This window comes from Pelophylax lessonae, assembly GCF_965119305.1.
Source record: "Pelophylax lessonae genome assembly, chromosome: 1".
Classification (NCBI taxonomy): Eukaryota; Metazoa; Chordata; class Amphibia; order Anura; family Ranidae; genus Pelophylax; species Pelophylax lessonae.
The window spans coordinates 853,109,080-853,134,211 of record NC_138768.1 but is presented as its reverse complement, the minus strand read 5'-3'; positions in this window follow the sequence as shown (position 1 = coordinate 853,134,211).

The following is a 25,132-nucleotide window of genomic DNA, read 5'->3' as shown; positions in this document are numbered from 1 at the left end:
CTGCGGACATGATACAGGAGAGGCAGAGGCTGCGGGCATGGTACATGAGATTTCAGAGGCTGTGCAGACATGGTACAGGAGATGCAGAGGCTGCGGACATGGTGCAGGAGATGCAGAGGCTGCGGACATGGTGCAGGAGATGCAGAGGCTGCGGACATGGTGCAGGAGATGCAGAGGCTGCGGGCATGGTAGAGAAGAGTAAGAAGCTGCCAGCATGGTGCAGGAGATGCAGGGGCTGCAGGCATGGTGCAGGAGATGAAGGGGCTGCGGACATGGTGCAGCAGATGCAGAGGCTGCAGGCAAGGTATAGGCGATGGAGATAGTGCAGGCATGGTACAGGAGAGGAAGAGGCTGCCAGCATGGTGCAGGAGATGCAGGGGCTGGGGGCATGATGCAGGAGATGCAGGGACTGCGGGCATTGTTCAGGAGATGCAGGGGCTGCGGGCATGGTACAGGTGATGCAGAGGCTGCGGACATGGTACAGGAGATGCAGAGGCTGTGGACATGGTGCAGGAAATGCAGGGGCTGCGGGCGTGGTACAGGAGAAGTAGAGGCTGTGCACATGGTACAGGAGATGCAGAGGCTGCAGGCATGGCACATGAGATTTCAGAGGCTGTGCAGACATGGTACAGGAGATGCAGAGGCTGTGAACATGGTGCAGGAGATGCAGAGGCTGCAGGCAAGGTACAGGCAATGGAGAAGCTGCAGGCATGGTACAGGAGAGGAAGAGACTGCCAGCATGGTGCAGGAGATGCAGGGGCTGCGGGCATGATGCAGGAGATGCAGAGGCTGCAGGCAAGGTACAGGTAATGGAGAAGCTGCAGGCATGGTACAGGAGAGGAAGAGACTGCCAGCATGGTGCAGGAGATGCAGGGGCTGCGGGCATGATGCAGGAGATGCAGGGGCTGCAGGCATTGTGCAGGAGATGCAGGGGCTGCGGGCATGGTACAGGTGATGCAGAGGCTGCAGACATGGTACAGGAGATGCAGAGGCTGCGGACATGGTGCAGGAGATGCCAGAGTCTGTGGGCATGGTACAGGAGATGCAGGGGCTGCAGGCATGGTGCAGGAGATGCAGGGGCTTCAGGTGTGGTACAGGAGAAGCAGAGGCTGCACACATGGTACAGGAGATGCAGAGGCTGTGGACATGGTACAGGAGAGGCAGGGTCTGCGGGCATGGTACATGAGATGCAGAGGCTACTGGCATGGTACAGGAGATTTCAGAGGCTGTGCGGACATGGTGCAGGAGATGCAGAGGCTGCGGACACGGTGCAGGAGATGCAGAGGCTGCAGGCATTTTACAGGCGATGCAAAGGCTGCGGGCATGGTACAGTAGAGAAAGAGGCTGCCAGCATGGTGCAGGAGATGCAGGGGCTGCGGGCATGGTGCAGGAGTTGCAGGGGCTGCGGACATGGTAAGGAGATGAAGGGGCTGGGGATAAGGTACAGGAGTTGCATGGGCTGCAGACATGGTACAGGAGATGCAGGGGCTGCAGATATGGTACAGGAGATGCAGGGGTTGCGGACATGGTACAGGAGATGCAGCGACTGCAGGCATTGTACAGAAGATGCAGGGGCTGCGGGCATAGTACAGGAGATGCAGAGGCTGTGGACATGGTACAGGAGAAGCAGGGGCTTCGGACATGGTACAGGAGATGCAGAGGCTGCGGACATGATACAGGAGAGGCAGAGGCTGCGGGCATGGTACATGAGATTTCAGAGGCTGTGCAGACATGGTACAGGAGATGCAGAGGCTGCGGACATGGTGCAGGAGATGCAGAGGCTGCGGACATGGTGCAGGAGATGCAGAGGCTGCGGACATGGTGCAGGAGATGCAGAGGCTGCGGGCATGGTAGAGAAGAGTAAGAAGCTGCCAGCATGGTGCAGGAGATGCAGGGGCTGCAGGCATGGTGCAGGAGATGAAGGGGCTGCGGACATGGTGCAGCAGATGCAGAGGCTGCAGGCAAGGTATAGGCGATGGAGATAGTGCAGGCATGGTACAGGAGAGGAAGAGGCTGCCAGCATGGTGCAGGAGATGCAGGGGCTGGGGGCATGATGCAGGAGATGCAGGGACTGCGGGCATTGTTCAGGAGATGCAGGGGCTGCGGGCATGGTACAGGTGATGCAGAGGCTGCGGACATGGTACAGGAGATGCAGAGGCTGTGGACATGGTGCAGGAAATGCCAGAGGCTGCGGGCATGGTACAGGAGATGCAGGGACTGAGGGCATTGTACAGGAGAGGAAGAGGCTGCCAGCATGGTGCAGGAGATGCAGGGGCTGCAGGCATGGTGCAGGAGATTCAGGGGCTGCGGGCTTGGTACAGGAGAGGCAGAGGCTGCAAGCTTGGTACATGAGATTTCAGAGGCTGTGCGGACATGGTACAGGAGATGCAGAGGCTTCGGACATGGTGCAGGAGATGCAGAGGCTGCAGGCATGGTACAGGAGATGCAGAGGCTGCGGGCATGATACAGGAGATGCAGAGGCTGCGGGCATGATACAGGAGATACAGAGGCTGCGGGCATAGTACAGGAGAGAAAGAGGCTGCCAGCATGATGCAGGAGAAGATGCAGGGGCTGCAGGCATGGTGCAGGAGATGTTGGGGCTGCAGGCATGGTGCAGGAGATGCAGGGGCTGCGGGCGTGGTACTGGAGAAGCAGAGGCTCCGCACATGATACAGGAGATGCAGAGGCTGCGGGCATGGTACATGAGATTTCAGCGGCTGTGCAGACATGGTGCAGGAGATGCAGAGGCTGCGGACATGGTGCAGGAGATGCAGGGGCTGCAGGCATGGTACAGGCGATGCAGAGGCTGTGGGCATGGTACAGAAGAGGAAGAGGCTGCCAGCATGGTGCAGGAGATGCAGTGGCTGCAGGCATGGTGCAGGAGATGCGGGGGCTGCAGACATGGGGCAGGAGATGCCAGAGGCTGCAGATATGGGGCAGGAGATGCCAGAGGCTGCGGGCATGGTACAGGAGATGCAGGGGCTTGGGGCATGGTACAGGAAATGCAGGGGCTGCGGGCATGGTACAGGAGTTGCATGGGCTGCAGACCTGGTACAGGAGATGGGGGGCTGCGGATATAGTACAGGAGATGCAGGGGCTGCGGACATGGTACAGGAGATGCAGTGACTGCAGGCATTGTACAGGAGATGCAGGGGCTGCTGGCATGGTACAGGAGATGCAGAGGCTGCGGAAATAGTACTGGAGATGCAGAGGCTGCAGGCACGGTACAGGAGATGCAGGGGATGTTGACATGGTACAGGAGATGCAGAGGCTGTGGGTATGGTACAGAAGATGCAGGGGCTGTGGACATGTTACAGGAGATGTAGAGGCTGCAGACATGTTACAGGAGATGTAGAAACTGCAGACATGAAACAGGAGATTCAGGGGCTGCAGACATGGTACAGGAGATGTCCGAGGCTGTGCGGGCATGGTACAGGAGATGCAGAGGCTGCAGACATGGTAAAGGGGATGTCAGAGGCTGTGCAGGCATGGTATAGGAGATGCAGTGGCTGCGGGCACAGTACAAGAGATGCAGAGGCTGCGGACATGGTACAGGAGATGCAGGGGCTGCAGACATGGTACAGGAGATGCAGAGGCTGTGGACATGGTACAGGAGAGGCAGAGGCTGCGGGCATGGTACATGAGATTTTAGAGGCTGTGCGGACATGGTACAGGAGATGCAGAGGCTGCGGATATGGTGCAGGAGAGGCAGAGGCTGCGGGTATGGTACAGACGATGTAGAGGCTGCGGGCATGGTACAAGAGATGCAGAGGCTGTGGGAATGGTAGAGAAGAGTAAGAGGCTGCCAGCATGGTGCAGGAGATGCAGGGGCTGCAGGAATGGTGCAGGAGATGCAGGGGCTGCAGGCATGGTGCAGGAGATGCAGGGGCTGCGGGCATGGTGCAGGTGATACACAGGGTGCCGGCATGGTGCAGGAGATGCAGGGGCTGCGGGCATGGTGCATGTGATGAAGGGGCTGCGGGCATGGTGCAGGAGATGCAGGAGCTGCGGGCATGGTGCAGGAGATGCAGAGGCTACGGACATGGTGCAGGAGATACAGAGGCTGCAGAAATTGTGCAGGAGATGCAGGGGTTGCGGGCATGGTACAGGAGATGCAGGGGCTGCGGGCATGATGCAGGAGTTGCAGGGCCTGCTGGCATAGTGTAGGTGATGCACAGGCTGCGGTCATGGTACAGGAGATGCAGAGGCTGCAGGCATGGTACAGGAGATGCAGGGGCTGATATAAGGGGAACCTGATGTAAGGGAAGACTCTGATGGGGAACCTGATTTAGGAGGGGACTCTGATGGAGACTCCGATGTATGGGAGTACTCTGGTGGAAAAACCTGATGCAAGAGGGGACTCTGACAGGAACACTGATATAAAGAGGGACTCTGATATAAGGAGGCACTTTTATAAGGGCCCTGATGGTTAACCTGATGTAAGAGAAGACTCTGATGGAGACCCTGATGTACGGAGGTTTCTGATAGGGACCCTGGTGTAAGGGGACACTTTTATGGGGAATCTGATGTAAGGGGGGATTCTGATGGTGACCATGATCTAAGGGGGGCTCTGATGGGGACCTTTATGTAAGGGTGGACTCTGATAGGAGCCCTAATGTCAAGGGGACTCTGAAAGGGTCCCTGATGTAAAGGAGAACTCTGATAGTGACCCTGATCAAAGAGGTGACTCTGATGGGGCAACTTGATGTAAGAGGGACTCTGATCGGGAACGTGATATAAGGAAGGATTCTTGCGGGGAACCTGATGTAAGGGAGGACTCTGTTGGGAAACCTGATTCAAAGAAGGACTCTGATGGGGAACCTGATGTAAGGGACTCTGATGGGGAACCTGACATAAAGGAGGACTCTGATGGGGACCCTGATGTAATGGGGGACTCTGGTGGGGAACCAGATGTAAGGGAGGACTCTGATAGGGACCCTGGTGTAAGAGAGACTCTAATGGGGACTGTTTTTTTTGCGGCCCTCGTATTGTAAAGTTTGGAGCCCCCTGCTGTATAATCTTGATGTAGAGCAGTCAGGCCTCCCTTGTGAGTCTGGCTTCCACAATCACCTCTTCTTCATCCTGGATCCAAGATCTATAAGCAGTGGTGTTGCTACAGGAGGACAAAGAGAGTCAATTCCCCCTCCCAGGTTTTTCCTTGCTCCCTCTGTGTGCCGCCCACCAGGGGCAGACTGGGCCAGCAGACAGGGTGACACTTGTCCCCCCGGGACACTCTCATGTCCCATGAAAAGGCTGCATTGCTGTTACGGCTGTCATTAAAAAAAATATATGGCTTTAACCGACTTTGCAACTGCGCATGGTCAATTCCCAAGCTGGCCATGTATCGGGTGGGCTTGGCTGCAGCCTCTAGCCATCTCCTGTACCATGTCCACAGCCTCTGACCATCTCCTCTATCCTGTCCACAGCCTCTGACCATCTCCTGTACCATGTCCACAGCCTCTGACCATCTTCTGTATCCTATCCACAGCCTCTGACCATCTCCTCTATCCTGTCCACAGCCTCTAGCCATCTTCTGTATCCTGTCCACAGCCTCTGACCATCTTCTGTACCATGTCCACAGCCTCTAACCATCTCCTCTATCCTATCCACAGCCTCTGACCATCTCCTCTATCCTGTCCACAGCCTCTGACCATCTCCTCTATCCTGTCCACAGCCTCTAGCCATCTTCTGTATCCTGTCCACAGCCTCTGACCATCTTCTGTACCATGTCCACAGCCTCTAACCATCTCCTCTATCCTATCCACAGCCTCTAACCATCGCCTCTATCCTATCCACAGCCTCTGACCATCTCCTCTATCCTGTCCACAGCCTCTAGCCATCTTCTGTATCCTGTTTGCAGTCTCTAACCATCTCCTGTATCCTGTCCGCAGCCTCTAAGCATCTCTGGTATCATGTCCACAGCCTCTAGCCATCTTCTGTATCTTGTTTGCAGCCTCTAGCCATCTTCTATATCATGTCCACAGCCTCTGACCAACTCCTCTATTCTGTCTGCAGCCTCTAGCCATCTTCTGTATCCTGTCGGCAGCCTCTAACCATCTTGTGTATTATGTCGGCAGCCTCTAACCATCTCCTGTATCATGTGCGCAGCCTCTAACCATCTTCTGTATCCTGTCTACAGCCTCTAACCTTCTTCTGTATCATGTCCGCAGCCTCTTACCATCTCCTGTATCCTATCTGCAGCCTCTAACCATCTCGTGTATCATGTCCACATCCTCTAACCATCTCCTCTATCCTGTCCACAGCCTCTAGCCATCTCCTGTACCATGTCCACAGCCTCTAGCCATCTCCTGTACCATGTCCACAGCCTCTAGCCATCTTCTGTATCCTGTCCGCAGCCTCTGACCATCTCCTCTATCCTGTCCACAGCCTCTGACCATCTTCTGTATCCTGTCCACAGCCTCTAGCCATCTTCTGTATCCTGTCCACAGCCTCTGACCATCTTCTGTATCCTGTCCACAGCCTCTAGCCATCTCCTGTACCATGTCCACAGCCTCTGACCATCTCCTCTATCCTGTCCACAGCCTATAGTCATCTTCTGTATCCTGTCGACAGCCTCTAGCCATCTTCTGTATCCTGTCCACAGCCTCTAGCCATCTTCTGTATCCTGTCCACAGCCTCTAGCCCAGTGGCGGCCCGTGCATAGGGGGCGCCAGGGCGCCGCCCCCCTACCCCTAAAAAAAAAGAAAAAAAAAAGAAAAAAAAAAAACCCAAAACGAACAAATAAAGTTGTTCAAAAAAAAAAATTGGGTTCGCCGGCCTGAACCCAAGGAACTGGTGGCTGGGGTGGGGTTACGTCCCAGAAGAGGTGCCGATTGGCTGCCTTCTGGGGGGGTAGGGGGGTATCCTGGGCGCAAGTCTTTGCGGTTGGACACCCCCACTTTCTGATATCCTGGCTGTGATTGGTCCAGTCTACAGCCTGGACCAATCATCATCCAGGATATCGCTGACGTCGCAATGGGGGCGGTGCCGGTGCGTGCGTCAGTCACTCACCGTCACCGCCGCTCAGAGAAGAGGAGAGGCCGCCCGCCAGTTCCCGCCGCCGAGACGACGAGGGAGAAGGACCCGCCGCAGAAGAGGAGGAAGAAGCTGAGCCGCGCCGCCGCCAGGTAAGTTTGAACGGAGCAGGCCGCCCGCCGGTTCCCGCCGCCGAGATGAGGGAGAAGGACCCGCCGCAGAAGAGGAAGAAGCTGAGCCGCCCCGCCGCCAGGTAAGTTTGAAGGGAGCACGCACGCTGGCACTCTGCAATCATTGGGGGACAATGCTGGCACTCTGCAATCATTGGGGGACAATGCTGGCACTCTGCAATCATTGGGGGACAATGCTGGCGCTCTGCAATCATTGGGGACAATGCTGGCACTCTGCAATCATTGGGGTACAATGCTGTGGCACTCTGCAATCATTGGGGGGCAATGCTGGCACTCTGCAATCATTGGGGGACAATGCTGTGGCACTCTGCAATCATTGGGGGACAATGCTGTGGCGCTCTGCAATCATTGGGGGACAATGCTGTGGCGCTCTGCAATCATTGGGGGGCAATGCTGTGGCACTCTGCAATCATTGGGGGACAATGCTGTGGCGCTCTGCAATCATTGGGGGACAATGCTGTGGCGCTCTGCAATCATTGGGGGACAATGCTGGCGCTCTGCAATCATTGGGGGACAATGCTGTGGCACTCTGCAATCATTGAGGGACAATGCTGTGGCGCTCTGCAATCATTGGGGGACAATGCTGTGGCACTCTGCAATCATTGAGGGACAATGCTGTGGCACTCTGCAATCATTGGGGGACAATGCTGTGGCGCTCTGCAATCATTGGGGGACAATGCTGTGGCGCTCTGCAATCATTGGGGGACAATGCTGTGGCGCTCTGCAATCATTGGGGGACAATGCTGTGGCGCTCTGCAATCATTGGGGACAATGCTGTGGCGCTCTGCAGTGATTGGGGACAATGCTGTGGCGCTCTGCATTGAAAGGGGCTCGCACGCTGAACTCTGCATTGATGGGGGCACGGAACAGTTGCATTGAAGGGGGCACGCACGCTGAACTCTGCACAGTGTTTATTGCATTGAAGGGGGCACAGCACAGTTGCATTGAAGGGGGCATGCACGCTGAACTCTGCATTGTTGGGGCACAGCACAGAGTTCATTGCATTAAAGGGGGCACAGTGTTTATTGCATTGAAGGGGGCACAGCACAGTGTTTATTGCATTGAAGGGGGCACAGCACAGTGTTTATTGCATTGAAGGGGGCACAGCACAGTGTTTATTGCATTGAAGGGGGCACAGCACAGTGTTCATTGCATTGTGGGGGCACAGCACAGTGTTTATTGCATTGAAGGGGGCACAGCACAGTGTTTATTGCATTGAAGGGGGCACAGCACATTGTTCATTGCATTGAAGGGGGCACAGCACAGTTGCATTGAAGGGGGCATGCACGCTGAACTCTGCATTGTGGGGGCACAGCACAGTGTTTATTGCATTGAAGGGGGCATAGCACAGTGTTTATTGCATTGAAGGGGGCATAGCACAATGTTCATTGCATTGAAGGGGGCACGCACGCTGAACTCTGCATTGAAGGGGGCATGTACACTGGTCTCTGCATTGAAAGGGGGCATGTACGCTGGTCACTGCATTGAAAGGGGGCATATACCATCTCCTGTACCATGACCTGTGACATGCCTATACCATATCTGTGCCATGCCTATACCATCACCTGTGCCATGCCTATACCATCACCTGTGCCATGCCTGTACCATCACCTATGCCATGCCTATACCATCACCTGTGCCATGCCTGTACCATCACCGATGCCATGCCTATACCATCACCTGTGCCATGCCTGTACCATGACTTCAAAGTCACGCAATTTTTTACTGCGTTTTTTGACGCAAAGCAATACCTATTACATTTTTCTTTTTGCGCCCCCCCCCCCAAAAAATTTTGAGCACCAGCCGCCACTGCTCTAGCCATCTTCTGTATTCTGTCTGCAGACTCTAACTATCTCCTCTATCATGTCCGTAGCCTCTAACCATCTCCTGTATCCTGTTGGCAGCCTCTAACCATCTCGTGTATTATGTCGGCAGCCTCTAACCATCTCCTGTATCATGTCCACAGCCTCTAACCATCTCCTGTATCATGTCCGCAGCCTCTAACCATCTCCTGTATCATGTCCACAGCCTCTAACCATCTCCTGTATCCTGTTGGCAGCCTCTAACCATCTCGTGTATTATGTCGGCAGCCTCTAACCATCTCCTGTATCATGTCCACAGCCTCTAACCATCTCCTGTATCATGTCCGCAGCCTCTAACCATCTCCTGTATCATGTCCACAGCCTCTAACCATCTCCTGTATCATGTCCGCAGCCTCTAACCATCTCCTGTATCATGTGCGCAGCCTTTAACCATCTTCTGTATCCTGTCTACACCCTCTAACCGTCTTCTGTACCATGTCCACAGCCTCTAGCCATCTTCTGTATCCTGTCTACAGCCTCTAACCGTCTTCTGTACCATGTCCACAGCCTCTAGCCATCTACTATATCCTGTCTACAGCCTCTAACCGTCTTCTGTAGCATGTCCACAGCCTCTAGCCATCTTCTGTATCCTGTCTACAGCCTCTAACCATCTCCTGTATCATGTCCGCAGCCTCTTACCATCTCCTGTATCCTATCCACAGCCTCTAACCATCTCGTGTATCATGTCCGCAGCCTCTAACCATCTCCTGTATCCTATTCATAGCCTCTAACCATCTCGTGTATCATGTCCGCAGCCTCTAACCATCTCCTGTATCCTATTCATAGCCTCTAACCATCTCGTGTATCATGTCCGCAGCCTCTAACCCTCCCATGCATCAAGTCTGCAGTCTCTGAGGGGTAGCCTGGAGGGGAGTCAAGAGCAGCCCCCCCCCGGGATGGGGGTCACAGCAGGAGTCAGATGTGTGTGGACTGTGGAGAGGAGAATATAGGATGAAACCAGAGCCGCCAGAGGACCATCTGACCATCTGAGCTCTGCACAGTGCACCTGAGAGGAGGACCGTGACAGGACAGCAAGGCCAGTCTGAGGGGAGGGCACTGATGTAAATCAGTGTCCTCAGAGTTCCCCTTTACATCAGTCTTCAGGATTCCCCTTTACACTGCAAGGGAGAACACTGCAGACCCCGATGTAAAGGGAAACTCCAGATATAAAGGAGGACTGTTTATGAACCCACCGACACCTTTATCTGCACCGTGACAAAATCTGTGCTTGCACTGTTACTGTATATACTGAACAGACTGACACCTTTACCTGCACTGGTATATACTACACACACACACATCTGTACCTGCACGGTCACATACTCAGGGCCAGCACCAGCATAAGGCTGCTTTGGCAATCACATTAGGGCTGTAAAATCCGAATCCCCAGATAGTTGTTGTGGATTCGGACTTTTAAACTACCCGTCTTCCATTCCCTAACGCTGCGCTGAAACAATACCTGAGGAAAAAAGGAAAACGCTTGAAAGCTTGTCTTTAACCTCTTCTGGACCAGAAGTATTTGCCTCCTTAATGACCAGGCCATTTTTTGCGATTCAGCACTGTGTTAAATTACGCAGTCATGTGATTTTTATTTTTTGCGCTATAAGCAACAAAAGAGCGACAATTCAGAAAAAAAAAAAAAAAAACAATATTTTTTACTTTCTGCTTTATAACATTCCACCCCAAAAAATGTAAAAATCAAATGTTTTCATTCTTTTAGGACAATTTGTATTCTGCTACATATTTTTGGTTAAAAAAAATTGCAATAAGCGTATTTTGATTGGTTTGCGCAAAAGTTATTGCGTCTACAAACTAGGGGAAAGATTTATGTAATTTTTATTTATTTATTTATTTTTTACTAGTAATGGCGGCGATCAGCGTTTTTTAGCGGGACTGCGACATTGCGGTGGACAGATCGGACCCCAACTGACATTTTTGACACTTTTGGGGGGGGGACCAGTGACATTACTACAGTAATCAGTGCTAAAAATATGCACCGTTAATGTAATAATGACATTGGCAGGGAAGGGGTTAACCTAGTGGGTGATCAAAGGGTTAAACGTGAGCCTAGGGGTGTGTTTACTAACTGTGTGGGGGGAGGGGCTTGTGAAATGATCATAGAGACCTGTGATTTTATATAGAAGGATCACAGGCGCTCTATGATCATTTCAGAGAGAAGAACGGTCAGCTGTGTTTACAACAGCTGACCGTCCTTCTCTCTCAGCGGGGAGCGATCGCGGGTGCCCGGCGGTTATCGTGGCCACCGGTAATCGTGGCCGCCAGCCCCATGCATCGGCATTCCAGCTGCCTAGTGGGGTCGTGAGCGCGCTGCCCCTGGCGCGCGCTCACCCCCCAGCACCAAGCGCGCGACTGACGTAGGGCTACGTCGGTTCGTGCAAGAGGGCCAGCCTAGCACAGTAAATGTACGGCGGGCGGTCCGGAAGCTGTTAAAGTGTTAGGTTAGTACAGGAGTGTCAAACTCAATTTCATTGTGGGCCGCATCAGAATTAGGGTTGTCCTCAAAGGGCCGGTTACATCTACTTGGATACATAGAAAATGCAATATACAGAGTGTAGAGTTCACGAGTGTGCTACATACAGATTGCAGAGGTTAGGGGTGTGCTATGTACAGACTGCAGGGTTGAGGAGTGTATGATATACAGAGTGCAGGGTTTATGGGTGCCCTATGTACAGAGTGCAGAGATAAGAAGTATGCGGTGTGCAGAGTTCAGGAGTGTTTGGAGTACAGAGTGCCCCCCAAAAAGCTTCCTAACATCTCATTTACCTGGCTCTATTACCTCCCGGCAGTATAGGTGGCTCTGCGTCTCTCCCTCTTTCATTTGCAGGGCTGTTCCCCACACTGAGTGCATGCAGGGTAGGCAGGGATCTGCAAGAGCCAGAGGTGGCAGAACGGAGTTCCACCACGTTCCAGCTGAAAATAAACCCTGGGTGCGAGGGCCAAATTAAATGGCCTAGAGCAGTGGTCCTCAACCCTGGCCTACAGGGCCCACTAACAGGCCAGATTTGCAAGATAACTGAAATACATCCCAGGTGATATCATTTGCTGCTCAGTGATTGCAGTACTCTAGTCTGCATCTCCCTAAGGTAATACTTAAAATCTGGCCTGTTAGTGGGCCCTGAGGACCGGAGTTGAGGACCACTGGCCTAGAGGGCCGGATTCGGCTTTGTGTTTGACACCTGTGGGTTAGTACAATAAAAAGGTTTCATTGCGTACCGCATTACTCTCAAATTCTGTAATATTATTTATATATACTTATTTCGTTTTTTTCCAGTGGTATGATTTACTGGTGAAAATTATTATTGCCCTCCCAATTTTGACTGTAGTATCTTATGTGCCCCCCTATATATTTTTCCTAGAGTCACCACTGCCTAAAGGAGTCGGTGAAGAATGCTCTGCGCCCGTCTCCATCCATCGGAGAGGCAGAAGTTCGGAGTCCGGAGAGGAACACATAGAGCTCCTTTGTACATTGAAGACTTAATTGTATAAAGCACAGCCTAGGAATGGGAACAATGGGAGGCTTTGTCCAGCACCCGTGTCTCAGGGAAGAAGAAGGGAAATAATTATGTTTTTTTGTGGAATTAATACATTTTCTGGATATTAATCAAAACCAAAGATCTGAAAAATATGACACATTACCAACAAAAACACACACACACATCCCGCATCTGGCAGCGAGAGGAAAAGCCACGGGGGAATCCGTCCAGATCTCAGTTACTTCATTATTTATTATCATCCCATCAAAGGGGGAAACTGTTCCCAGCGACATATGTAACAATTACAAAGACTTAAGGAAACTTGAAATTAGACAGGTAGCTTCCGCTTGTCTCTGCCTTCCTTCCAGACGGGCCTCGTCTTTAATAGGTAAATCCGTTCTAGACGACGGCTCACAAAACAGGAGGTCTGGGGACTGGGAGGAGTGCGGAGACGGGAAGGGGAATTAATAGGGAGCAAGGAGAATTTATCCAACTTTGAGAAGAGTAAATGAAAGTAGATGTAAACCCAATCACTAAAAGATCATATACTGTACATTATATTGTCAAAAGTATTGGGACACCTGCATTTACACGTACATTACCTTTAATGGCATCCCGGTCAAAAGCTGGATACACACTATACAATTTTCTTTAGATTTTTTCATTTAGATTTACCAAAACCATATAATATGCGGTCTAACCTAAACACTTTCAATCTGTATGCAATCAGGCGGGGCCTTGTACTTAATAGTTGAAGGTAAATCTAAAGGAAATTGAACAACGAAAGTTTTATACTGTGTATCCAGCTTTAGTTGGTAGGGTTCAATATTGAGTTGGCCCACCCTTTGCAGCTGTGACACCAAATGATTTGGACCATTGCACAAAGCAAGGTCCATAAAGACTGGAGGAACTTGAAAGGCCTGGCTCGCAGTCTCCGCTCTAATTCACCCCAAAGGTGTTCTATCGGGTTGAGGTCAGGACTCTGTGCAGGCCAGTCAAGTTCCTCCACCCCAAACTCCTCCACTCCAAATTCCAGCACTGCCCTCTGTAGTTCGTGGCACACCCCAAACTCACTCAACCATGTCTTTATGGACCTTGCTTTGTGCACCGTTCCAAATAATCATTTGGTGGAGGGGAGATTATGGTGAGGGGTTGTTTTTCAGTGGTTGGGCTTGGCTCCTTAGTTCCAGTGAAGGGAACTCTTAAGGCATCAGCATACCAAGACATTTTGGACAATTTCATGCTCCCAACTTTGTGGGAAGAGTTTGGGGGTGGCCCCTTCCTGTTCCAACATGGCTGAGCACCAGTGCACAAAGCAAGGTCCATATAGACATGGATGAGCGAGTTTGGGGAGGAGGAACTTGACTGGCCTGCACAAGGTCCTGAACTCAACTTTGGGATGAACTAGAGCGGAGACTGTGAGCCAGGCCTTCCCTCCAACATCAGTGCCTGACCTCACAAATGCTCTTCTGGAAGAATGGTCAAACATTCCCATAGACACACTTCTAAACCTTGTGGACAGCCTTCACAGAAGAGTTGAAGCTGTTATAGCTGCAAAGGGTGGGACAACTCAATATTGAACCCTATGGACTAAGACTGGGATGCCATTAAAGTTCATGTGCGTGTTAAGGCAGGGGTCCCAATACTTTTGAGAATATAGCGTACGTTTAAATATGTTAAAGCTGAAGTTATATTTTAGACGCAGATATGCCATCACTGGGTCTCTGTGCTTCTCCATGCAATGTAGACAGATCATGGCTGGTGGGAGGGGCCAGAAGGGTGCTGTACGTAGCTTTCAGAAACACCACTGTTGAAATACAATTTTAATTTGTATTTTATGCAACAACTACATCTAAATTCGTGTTCAGTAGAGATATATTCTTTCACCAGTAGATGGCAGTGACTATAAGTTTCATAGCCTCTCTATGGTGTCTATTCAGTAAAAAAATGTTCATGTTCCTGTCTGCAGTTAAGCAGCAAAGCCCATGTGGATTGTGCACTGTCTGTTCGGTAGGGCTATATACAAACCTTCTAAAAACCATAACACTCTGTCTCAGTACTCCTATCAAGAGCCCTCAGTCTTGATGCAAGATAGCCCTCTAAGGACTACTGTCAAGATCCCTCAGTACTGATGTAAGACAGCCCTCTCAGTACTGCAAGGTGCAGGAATGAGTTGTACAGAGTGCAAGGTGCAGGAATGCGTTGTACAGGTTGCAAGCTTCAGGAATGCGTTGTACAGGTTGCAAGCTTCAGGAATGCGTTGTACAGGTTGCAAGGTTCAGGAATGCGTGGTACAGGTTGCAAGGTTCAGGAATGCGTTGTACAGGGTGCAAGGTTCAGGAATGCGTTGTACAGGGTGCAAGGTTCAGGAATGTGTTGTACAGGTTGCAAGGTTCAGAAATGCGTTGAACAGGGTGCAAGGTTCAGGAATGCATTGTACAGGGTGCAGGGTTCAGGAATTTGTTAAACTGCAAAGACATCAATGAATTAAACATAGCACACTTACATCTTAAAATCTTTATTAGCAACATACAGGGGCCGAGGGATGAATGGCAGCATCAGATGGATAATAAATGAGAGCAGCCTATAGCAGGACATGCAGCAGTGTAACATCTATCCAGAACAGCCAGCCAGGGATTGGTGGGCAAGCCAGCGGGGCGTACGACCGCAACGAGAGCGAGCGTGAGTTCTGATGTCAGAAAGGGCGGGGCCGATATGTTCTCTGCACACACAAAATAGCCAGCGTTTATACATTGGTGGGTGGGGAAGAAGGTGGCAGGGGGCAGGACCAACTACTGTATGTGCACCCACAGCTGTGTATAATCAACCTGAATTAAAAACAGCTGTGGGTACACATGCAGTAGTTGGTCCCACCTCCTGCCACTTTCTTCCCCGCCTACCAATGTGTTTTGCCTATGCATGGAACAAAGGAGCGGAGCCCTATATATCGCTCTACCCTTCCCGACATCAGAGCTTCCATTTGACAGCTCCATTCACAGACTCACACTCGCTCTCATTGCGGCCGTACACCATGCTGGCTTGGGACTGTTAGGTATACTGCCCCACAAGTGAGGGAGGCAGAGAGAGAGAGAGGGAGGGAGGGCACCGCTTCTCACTGATATGTGCTCTAGGCCGGCACCTACCTTGCCAATAGGTAGCGCCGGCCCTAAGTACTGCTATAAAGAGCGCTCAGTCCTAATGAAGAATAGCCCTCTCAGTACTTATATCAAGAAGATCCCTCAGCCCTGATGTAAGATAGTCCTCTCAGGACTGATATCAAGATCCCTCAGCCCTGATGTAAGATAGCCCTATCAGCACTTCTAGCAAGATCCCTCAGTAATGATGTAATATAGTTCTCTCAGAAAGATAGCCCTCCCTGGATTCCGATCAAGAGCCTTCAGTCCTGATGTAAGATAGTCCTCTTAGGACTCCTATCAAGAGTCATCTTTCCTCATGTAAGATAAGTTTCTCAGTACTCCTATCAAGAGCACTTGGCCCTGATGTAAGATATGCCTTTAAATACTCAGATCAAGAGCCTTCAGTCCCGATGTAAGATAGCCCTCTCAGTACTCCTATCAAGAGCCCTCAGTCCTGATGTAAGATAGCCCATTCAGGACTCCTATCAAGTGCCCTTAGTCCATGTAAAATAGCCCTCTCAGGACTCCTATCAAGTGCTCTCAGTCCTGATGTAAGATAGCCCATTCAGGACTCCTATCAAGTGCCCTTAGTCCATGTAAAATAGCCTTCTCAGGACTCCTATCAAGAGCCCACAGTCCTGATGTAAAATAGCCCTCAGAGGACTCCTATCAGGAGCCTTCGGTCCTGATGTACAGCCCTCTCAGGACTCCTATCAAAATCCCTCAGTCCTGATGTAAGATAGCCATCTCAGGACTCCTATGAAGAGCCCTCAGTCCTGATGTAAAATAGCCCAGGCTGTCAGGACTCCTATCAAGAACCCTCAGTCCTGATGTAAGATAGCCCTCAGAGGACTCCTATCAGGAGCCTTCGGTCCTGATGTATGATTGCCCTCTCAGGACTCCTATCAAGAGCTTTCAGTCCTGATGAAAGATAGCCCTCTCATTACTCCTATCACGAGCCCTCAGGCCTGATGTAAAATTTGCCCTCTAAGTACTCCTATCAAGATCCCTCAGTCCTGTTGTAAGATAGCCCTCACAGTACTCCTATTAAGAGTTCTCAGTCCAGATGTAAGATAGCCCTCTCAGGACTCTTATCAGGTTCCCTCAGTCTTTATGTAAGATAGCCCTCTCAGGACTCGTATCAGGATCCCTCAGTCCTGATATATGATATTTGCATAACTCCTCTTGGGGGGAGATATGCAAATCTCATAATATATTGATGGGTGGGTTTTAGCCTGCTGGAGTGGGCAGTGTAGTAAAATCAGAGTAAGCCTTTTCAGTCTAGGAGAGGAGCCTGTACAACTGTGCAAAACCAAAGGGTAGATTTAATGTAACTTTTTTTTTTCTTAATTGGCAATTTTCATAAAATAATACCAGTTGATCCTGCCATGAAGCTCTTTGTTCAGACACTTCCTGGAATAGAGTGACAATGCAGTCTCCCTTTCTCATGCATTGTCACCCTGTCACAAGGACTTGTGTGCACTTACGTGCATTAAACGGGCCAATGGTGTCCCCCTCAGGAGTCCTGACCCGAGAAAATGCCACGCAGCCATCACTGTAATGCATGTAGACAGGAAGTAGCAGCAAAGAGGAAGCAGGAGATATGCATCTTTCAGATACAAAAAAGGATGAAAACAGTGTTTAATATAACAAAAAAATACAATGTCTTAATATAGATTTTTCTGCACTTACAGTATCTTTACTGTAAGAGCCGCAGTCTTCCAAAGGAATTACTTTTACTCCATATGATGGATTGTGTAAAGAAATGGCTGGATGTTTTGCTAAAAAGAACAGAATATAAAGAGCTATTTGCTTTTACAAAAATATATAAAAAAAATATTCCTCAGCTGAAATTGTAAATTTGTTCCACACGAATCGTCCAAAATGGAATTTTCTCAGGCTATATTCTCAGCAGTTCGAATGTGTGACGTCATAAAGTACTGCATTATGGCCTTTAAAATAAGATTTTATACAAGTAATGAAATTTATATTAAAATTTTATTTAAAAAATTATATTAATTATATTATTATTAATTATATTAATATATAAATATAGTATTATTAATTATATTAATATATAAAAAAATGTATATTAAAAAATATAAAATAGTATTATTATATTATATAATAAAAAATATATTATTATTAATTATATTAATATATAAAAAAAATTATATTAAAAAATATAAAAATATATAAAATATCAAAAAATAAACATAAAAAACTGATTATAAACTTGTAACGTTCAAAAATGTAAATCAAACTTTAACAAAAAATTAGTTTCCCTTTACCCAACACCCAAAATACTTATATGGTCTAGGGAGAACTGGGCCAGGGGGCAGGGTGGGCAATTGCCCCCTGGGCTGCTCTGATACCCCATAAAAAGGCTGCACCGCTTCTGCGAAAGACATGCCTAAAGGATTCCTGGTGAAGAGAAGCAAAAAGTCCCTGCTGCTGACCTACTGAGTGTGGGATGAAGACAAGGACAGAGCGAATGGCCTCCCTCCCTAACCCCCCCCCCCCCCCCCCCACCAGCGGAGACTCTCCTCCCCCAGACAGCCCCAACCGAGCTATCCCAGCTCCCCACAACCGCCCCCTGCTGGTCAGGTCAGGAATCCGGATTTGATCGATGAGTAGACAGTACCTGCAGGGGAGCTTCATCCTGGAATGGGGGTCAGGAGGAGCCTGGGAAGAGGGAGAGTGGGAAAGGGGCCAAGTTGCTGCACCATGGGCCTCTGGTTTGCACTTGCCCCCTGGGCCAAAAGTTGCCAGTCAGCCCCTGTATACGTCTTGGAGTCTCTCTGTTGGCTATGCTGTCTGGTAGGGTTGTGTAAACTGCAAAATGTGACTATACAGAATAAAAGTCTATTTACAAAACATACATTGGGTGAATGTCACACACCTTCATGCCAGGCTGCATGTATTCCAACTGTCATTTCTGTAAAAGAATAATTCATATGATCCCCAGCTCCATCTAGTGGCTGCAATGCAGTACAGTTTTCTGGACTACCTTCTTGAGAAAATATACCGCATTTTGTCCACTAGCTGGAGCTGGTGATCAAAGGAATGATTTCTATTACAGAAATTATGGCCAGAATTCATGCAGCCTGGCATGAAGGTGTGTGACATTCATCCAATGTATATTTTGTATATAGATTTTTATTCTGTTTAGTCAAATTTTGCAGTTTACACAACCCTACCAGACAGCAAAGGCAACAGCGAGATATACAAATATTTATTTTTGGAGGATTCATTTCTTATGAACATCAGCCCCATCCAGTGGCCATAATAATGTATTTTCCTGATTCGCTCTGTTCTGTATGAATGAAAAACATTCAACCTGGAGAAAAAAAAATATCCTGATAATATTTGATTTTGCCCACCTAGTGCACAACACGAATGTACATGCAGATTCACAGGACAAATAGCTCTCTTCCCTTGTAAGCAGCCCAATCTCTTCCCCTACCAGCTTCCAGTACCTGACAGCATTAAGCCCTATAATGCAACCTAAATGGGTCACAATAATTCTCCTAAAGTGTTCCTTTCAATCACATGAATGGATATGTCACAATATAGAATGAATAGTAACTATTTTTTATTATTATTAAAATGCTATCTTGGTACTCCAGTCCAGCAACTTGCCTAGGCTGAGATGATGTCATCAGTCGGCAGAAGAAAGCATTTCCTCAGTCTTTTCACCTCCAATGGTCAGACTGCAACATTGTTACTTTCACAAGTCACAATGTGAGAGGTCTGACCTCTGCGAAGAGACCGCTGCTTCCCGAAAGAGAGCAAGGGTCCCACTCTACAGCTGCTGGCAAGGGACCGACTTCTTCATCAGAAAAAGAGCCCTCCAATCAGTAGGCAGCATAAGCTTAACTCAGTGCAGGGCTATAGCTCTGACTATACAGGGGGCAATGTCTAACCTCTGCAGAGAGACCACTGCTTCCAAAAGGAGAATAAGGGTCCCACTTTACAGCTGCTGGCAAGGGGCAGGCTTTTGCTTTTAGTCAGAACCAGAGCCCTCCAATCAGCAGGGAGCATGAGCTTTGCCCATTGCAGAGCTATAGTTCTGATTCTGCAAGGGGGGGGCAATGTCTGACCTCTGCAGAGAGACCACTGCTTCCAAACAGAGGGCAATGGTGTCACTTTGCAGCTGCTGATAGACAGGCTTGTTTACTCAGGCCTATGACTATTCTTTAAAAAGGGTTTAACCCAGATTCCTCCAATCAGCAGGGAGCGTGACCTTTGCTCTGACTCTGCAGGGGCGTGGCAAACATCTATAGAGAGACTATTGCTTCCCAACAGGGAACGTTAGTTTCACTCTACAACTGCTGGCAGGGGACAGGCTTGTTTACTCAGGCTGTAGCTCTGATTCTACGGAGCTATATACAGCTATTGCAGGGCTAGACTCTGACTCTGCAGGGGCGTGGCAAACCTCTTTAGAGAGACAACTGCTTCCCAAAAAGGAACATTTGTTTCACTCAACAACTGCTGGCAGGGGACAGGCTTGTTTACACAGGATATAGTCCTGACTTTGCAGAGCTATATATAGTCATTGCAGGGCTAGATCTCTGACTCTGCAAGGGGCATGCCAGATCTCTACAGAGATACCCCTGCTTCCCTTCAGAGAGCAATAGTCCCACTTTGCAGCTGCTGGCAAGGGACAGACTCATGTTTTTTTTAAAAAAAATCAAGCCAAAAGCAAAGCCCTGCAATCAGCAGGAAGCATGGGCTTTACTTATTAGAGAGCTATAGCTTTACTCTGCAGGGATTATGCCAGAGAGATCACTGCTTCCTAACAGAGAGCAATGGTCTCAGTCTGCATCTGCTGGCAGAGAACAAGCATGTTTACTCACATTGTGGCTGTTTTTAAAGAAAACCAAGTCAGAGCCAGGGCCCTCCAATCAGCAGGGAGAATGTGATTTGCCCATTACTGAGCTATAGTTCTGACTCTGCAATAGGCACATCTGGCCTTTGCAGAGAGACCACTGCTTCCAAATAGAGGGCAATGGTGTCACTTCGCAGCTGTTAGACAGGCTTGTTAAATCAGGCCTGTGACTGTTTTAAAAAAAAAAACAAAGTTAGAACCGGAGTGCTCCAATAAGCAGGGAGCATGAGCTTTGTTCTGACTCTGCAGGGGTGTGGCAAACCTCTATAGAGAGACTACTGCTTCCCAATGGGGAACATTAGTTTCAGTCTAATACTGCTGGAAGGGGACAGGCTTGTTTATTCAGGCTGTATCTCGTACTCTGCAGAGCTATATATAGACATTGCAGGGCTCAACTCTGACCCTGCAGAGGCGTGGCAAACCTTTATTGAGAGACTACTGCTTCCCAACAGGGAACATTAGTTACAGTCTACAACTACTGGTAGAGGACAGGCCTATTTACTCAGGCTGTAGCTCTGACTCTGCAGAGCTATATATAGATATTGCAGGGCTAGATTTTGACTCTAGGGGGGTGTGGCAAACCTCTATAGAGAGACTACTGCTTCCCAACAGGGAACATTAGTTTCAGTCTACAACTACTGGCAGTTGACAGGCTTATTTTCAGGCTGTAGCTCTGACTCTGCTGAGTTTTATTTAAACATTGCAGAGCTAGAGCTCTGACTCTGCAGGGGTGTGGCAAACCTCTATAGAGAAACTACTGCTGCACAACAGGAAACGTTAGTTTCAGTCTACAACTGCTGGCAGGGGACAGGCTTGTTTATTCAGGCTGTATCACTGACTGTGCAGAGCTATATAAAGACATTGCAGGGCTAGACTCTGATTCTGCAGGTGGCATGGCAAGTGGCAAACCTCTATAGAGAGACTACTGCTTCCCAACAGGGAACATTAGGTTTATTCTACAACAACTGGTAGAGAGACTACTGCTTCCCATTTGGGAACATTAGTTTCACTCTACTACTACTACTGGTATGGGACAGGCCTGTTTACTCAGGCTATATCTATGACTCTGCAGAGCTATAAATAGACATTGCAGGGCTAGAGTTCTGACTCTGCAGGGGTGTGGCAAACCTCTATAGAAATACTACTGCTTCCCAACAGGGAACATTTGTTTCAGTCTAGAACTGCTGGCAGGGGACAGACTTGTTTTCAGGCTGTAGCTCTGACTCTACAGAGCTATATATAGACATTGCAGGGCTAGATTCTGACTCTGCAGGGGCGTGGCAAACCTCAATTTAAGAGACTACTGCTTCCCAACAGGGAACATTAGTTACAGTCTATAACTACTGGTAGGAGGCAGGCCTGTTTACTCAGGCTGTAGCGTTGACTCTGCAGACCTATAAATAGACATTGCAGGGCTAGAGCTTTGACTCTGCAGGGGTGTGCCTGACCTCTGCAGAGAGACTACTGCTTCCCAACAGATATCAACAGTCCCAATCTGCATCTGCTGACAGGGGACAGGCGCATCTTCCCAAGTTGTGGCTGCTTTTGCAGCAAATGAAGAGCAAGACTTTGCAACCTTATGTTTTCACGCATCTAGAATGTCTCTAACTGTGGGTTGATGTCTCTAGAATGTCTTTAAGGGTGGGCTTTAAACCCTAGAGTTCACCTTCTGGCACCATCAAAAGCCATTCTGGGTCTCATCGGAGCTCCTTTTAATTTTGCATGTGTCACCAGAGAAAGGGATACCTGCGGGGCGATTATTTTTGAAACAATGTATTCCGTGTTTAATGGAGACCACAGGGCAGCAGACTGTTGGCTGAAAATGATGGTTCGGATTCTGTTTCGGCTAATCAATGTAGTTATTCAGCACAGGGGTCTCTGTCTGGTAGTCGGCAGGGCCCATCTGTTCCCCATTAGGAGGGATCATTTTCTGAAGTCTATTAGTGACGGGGTTGATTTTTTTTAGTGGAATAATATGCCATCTTGTACACTGCTCCCTTTGAACTTACTTAATAATTAGAGTCAGGTTGTTGTGGCAAATATTTAAACCAAAATCAAAGCTTTCAATCCAAGTCACTTGGAATATTAATCCCATGTAGACGTTTAACAAATGGATGACGGCACAGGAAATCTCTGACTATGGAGAGTCAGATTAGGGAAAGGTAAGGGAGACGGGACGCATACCAGGCTACGTGATGGGAGATGGGAGCATTTTAGGACAACTTTTAGTCATGCTGGGATAAGTATACATTTTTACAAGATTTTTTTTTTATAATTACTGTATTTTCTGGCGTATAAGACTACTTTTGAACCTCCAAAAAATCCCCCAAAAATGGGGGGTCGTCTTATACCCCAAGTATAATATCTCCAAGGTAACCTAAGTATAAGTATTACCGGTAGATGAAAATTAGGGGGGTCGTCTTATACGCCCAGTCGTCTTATACGCCGGAAAATACGGGTATTTGAAAATGTAAAGATTTTTTTTTTTTTTTTTTACATTACTTATATTGGCAATTCAGTCTATTTTACAGAGTTGCCCTACCCAAAAAAAATATTTAACCATTTTGGGTGTAGTGGGACAGAGTACATCTATCGATACACATCTTCGCAAAAATAGAGAGAGGCTCTAGAGACCAGGGAGGTCAACCCAGAAAAGAGGACCCAATATACACTATATTGTCAAAAGTTTTGGGGCGGCTGCCTTTACACACACATGAACTTTAATGGCACCCCAGTCTTAGTCTGTAGGGTTGTATTGAGTTGGCCCACACTTTACAGCTATAACAGCTTCAACTCTTCTGGGAAGGCTGTCCACAAGGTTTAGGAGTGTGTCTATGGGAATGTTTGACTGTTCTTCCAGAAACGCATTTGTGAGGTCAGGCATTAATGTTGGATGAGAAGGCCTGGCTCCCAGTCTCCGCTCTAATTCATTCCAAGGGTGTTCTGTCGGATTGAGGCCAGGACTCTGTGTAGGCCAGTCAAGTTCATTCTCCTCAAACATGCTCATCCATGTCTTTATGGACCTTGCTTTGTGCACTGGTCCAAATCATTTCGTAGAGGAGGGATTATGGTGTGGGGGTATTTTTCAGGGGTTGGACTTGGCCCCTTAGTTCCAGTGTAGGGAACTCATAAGGCATCAGCATACCAAGACATTTTGGACAAAATCATTCTCCCAACTTTGCAGGAAGAGGTTGGGGATGGCCCCTTCCTGTTCCAACATGACTGCGCACCAGTGCACAAAGCAAGGTCCATAAAGACATGGAGGAGAGAGTTTGGGGTGAAGGAACTTGACTGGCCTACACAGAGTCCTCACCTCAACCCAAGTATATACATATACTGTACATAGTATATACTGTATTTTCTGGCGTATAAGACTACTTTTGAACCTCAAAAAAATCCACCAAAAATGGGAGGTCGTCTTATACGCCGAGTATATCTCCAAGGTAACCTAAGTAACCTAAGTATAAATATTACCGGTAGATCATGTAATAGGGGGGCCGTCTTATACGCCAAGTTGTCTTATACGCCGGAAAATACGGTAATAGTTAGAAAATATAAACAAATTAAAAAATGGGCAGTTCAACACTGAAAGCTACCTGGAGGAAAATTGCACTTTATACTAAATTACACCATGTTTGGATTACCAATACGTTAAAATTTTAAGTATTTGTAAGTTAAATTTTAAATATATATATATATATACAGTATATATATTTGTAAGTTAAAATTTGAAAATATTTGTAAGGTAAAATGTAAAAAAATATTTTATTAAATACAAAAAAAAAAAAAAACAGGCCTTCAGGATGTTACCCAATGGGAAAACATAATCCACAGTCATGTAGATTTTTTTCTCAAATAGAATTTGAAGTCAAACCCCAAGAAAGCAGATACATACAAAGATTAAATACATATACAGTATGTGAGCTGTGTTAGCTACCAGAGGATTTGTAATTCTGTCCAATTTTTCAAACAGTGTATGTTGTTCATTTATATCACATCATATCATATTGTTGGCTTTATCATATGTATTGGCAAGGTTTTTCATGAATATCTACCAGTGTATGGCCAGCGTTAGACTGCATTCCTGGAGATTGAGAGATATTTATGGCAAGCTTAAGGCCTCTTTCACACGGTCCGCCTCCGTAGGCGGATCCGTGTTGCTCAGCGGGGATCGATCCGCGATCCCCGCTGAGCCGGCGGATGACAGCTCCGTCTCTGCATGCAGAGCGGAGATGGAGGTGTCTCAGCCCCCGCTGCTCTCTATGGGGGATCGGATGAGAGCGGACCGCCTGTCCGCTCTCACCCGATCCGATCCGATTACTAAACGGATGGAAAAATAGGGTTTCCATCCATCCAGATTTCACGCACAGGATCGGATGCGGATGGCAGCGGGTGTCAGCAGAGGTGTCTCCGCTGACATCCGCTGCCCCATAGAGCTGCATGGAGGATCCGATCAGATCCGCCTAAAAAACTGACAGGCGGATCTGATCGGACCGCCCGTGTGAAAGAGCCCTAAAGAAAATTTTTTTTTTTATTTTGCATAGAGCAAGGGAAGGTTATAACCCATGTAAGATTTTTTTTC